Below are 2,290 nucleotides of genomic sequence, written 5' to 3'. Positions count from 1 at the left end.
GCTTTGCCCGCTGCTCGATGATTCATGATAATCTCGACGGATCGCACGGCCTTTGTGCCGGCGACGCATCATTCAAATTTCTGCCCTATCAACTTTCGATGGTAGGATAGTGGCCTACTATGGTGGTGACGGGTGACGGAGAATTAGGGTTCGATTCCGGAGAGGGAGCCCCGAGAAACGGCTACCACATCCAAGGAAGGCAAGAAAGCGCGCAAATTACCCAATCCTCGACACGGGAGGTAGTGACAATAAATAACAATACCGGCTCTATGAGTCCGTAATTGGAATGAGTACAATCTAAATCCCTTAACGAGGATCCATTGAGGGCAAGTCCGTGCCAGCAGTCATGCGGTAATTCCAGCCCAATAGCGTATATTTGTTGTTGCAGCTTAAAAAGCTCGTAGTTGGACTTAGGTGGGTCGGTCGGTCCGCCTCACGGTGAGCACCGGTCCGCTCGTCCCTACCGCTGGCGATGCGCCCCGGCCTTAATTGGTTGGGTCGTTCCTCCGGCGCAAGTTATTTTGAAGAAATTAGAGTGCTCAAAGCAGTGCCTACGCTTGTATACATTAGCATGGGATAACATCATAGGATTTCGATCCTATTGTGTTGGCCTTCGGATCGGAGTAATGATTAACAGGACAATGGGGCATTCGTATTTCATAGTCGAGGTGAAATTTTGGATTTATGAAAGACGAACAACCGCGAAAGCATTTGCCAAGGATGTTTTCATTAATCAAGAACGAAAGTTGGGGGCTCGAAGACGATCGATACCGTCCTAGTCTCAACTATAAACGATGCCGACCAGGATCGGCGGATGTTGCTTTTAGGACTCCGCCGGCACCTTATGAGAAATCAAAGTCTTTGGGTTCCGGGGAGTATGGTCGCAAGGCTGAAACTTAAAGGAATTGACGGAAGGGCACCATCAGGAGTGGAGCCTCGCGGCTTAATTTGACTCAACACGGGAAACTTACCGTGTCCGTATATAGTAAGGATTGACAGATCGAGAGCTCTTTCTTGATTCTATGGGTGGTGGTGCATGGCCGTTCTTAGTTGGTGGAGCGATTTGTCCGTTAATTCCGTTAACTAACGAGACCTCACCGCTAACTAGCTACACGGAGGTGATCCTTCGTGGCTAGCTTCTAGAGGGACTATGGCCTTTAGGCCACGGAAGTTTGAGGCAATAACAGGTCCTGTGGATGCCCTTAGATGTTCTCGGCCGACGCGCGCTACAATCGATGTATTCAACGAGTCTATAGCCTTGGCCGATGTGCCCGGTAATCTTTTGAAATTTCATCGTGATGGGGATAGATCATTGCAATTGTTGGTCTTCAACGAGGAATTCCTAGTAAGCGCGAGTCATCAGCCGCGTTGACTACGCCCCCGCCTTTTGTACACACCGCCCGTCGCCCTCCTACCGATTGAATGGTCCTGAAGTGTTCGATCGCGGCGACGGGCGGTTCGCCGCCCGCGACGTCGCGAGAAGTCCATCGAACCTTATCATTTAGAGGAAGGAGAAGTCGAATAAGGTTTCCGTAGGTGAACCTCGCGGAAGGATCATTGTCGAAACCTCGCCCAGCGTAACGACCCGTGAACGCGTTGTATACAACATCGGAGGTGGTGCGGGTGCATCGTTGCCTCGTCCCCACCCCTGCGTGTCGGAGCGGCCGGTCTTGTCATCCCTTTTGCCCATTGGGTGGGTGAGATGTCGATCAACTTCTTCGATGCAAAACGAATAAACCCCGGCGCGAATCGCGCCAAGGAATCGAAATGAAAAAGGGACACATCTCTTGTCGCCGCACCGTTCGCGTGTCGCGTCAGTTGATGTTGTTCTTTGTCGCAAAGTATATAGAACGACTCTCGGCAACGGATATCTCGGCCTCGCATCGATGAAGAACGAGCGAAATGCGATACTTGGTGTGAATTGCGTAATCCCGTGAACCATCGAAGTCTTTGAACGCAAGTTGCGCCCTGCCATTAGGCCGAGGGCACGTCCGCCTGGGTGTCACGCATCGTCGCCCCCATCTAACCCCGATCCTCGACTCGGTTGGACCGGGGCGGAAATTGGCCTCCGTGCGCCACAACCAGCGGTTGGCCTAAATTCGAGTCCTCGACGACATAATCGTCGCGACGATCGGTGGTAATGCCGCAAGCAAACCTCGCTCGAGTCGCGCGCGCTTCGTCGATCGAGACCCTTAAACCCTTTCGGCATCGTGATCGCGACCCCTGTGTCAGCGGATTACCCACCGAGTTTAAGCATATCAATAAGCGGAGGAAAAGAAACTTACCAGAT

General features: G+C 52.1%; 1 non-coding gene across 1 annotated transcript; it reads left to right on the top strand.

Moving 5' to 3' along the window:
* The first annotated feature begins 1,852 nt into the window (after positions 1 to 1,852).
* LOC128289240 (5.8S ribosomal RNA) lies at positions 1,853 to 2,005 on the top strand. Its single transcript, XR_008278904.1, has one exon. It is a non-coding gene; the product is annotated as a 5.8S ribosomal RNA (ribosomal RNA).
* Positions 2,006 to 2,290: the final 285 nt, after the last annotated feature.

The sequence above is a fragment of the Gossypium arboreum genome, unplaced genomic scaffold (genome assembly GCF_025698485.1).
Source record: "Gossypium arboreum isolate Shixiya-1 unplaced genomic scaffold, ASM2569848v2 Contig00747, whole genome shotgun sequence".
NCBI lineage: Eukaryota > Viridiplantae > Streptophyta > Magnoliopsida > Malvales > Malvaceae > Gossypium > Gossypium arboreum.
Note: the sequence above shows the minus strand (reverse complement) of the source record. Positions and strands in the feature narration are given on the sequence as shown.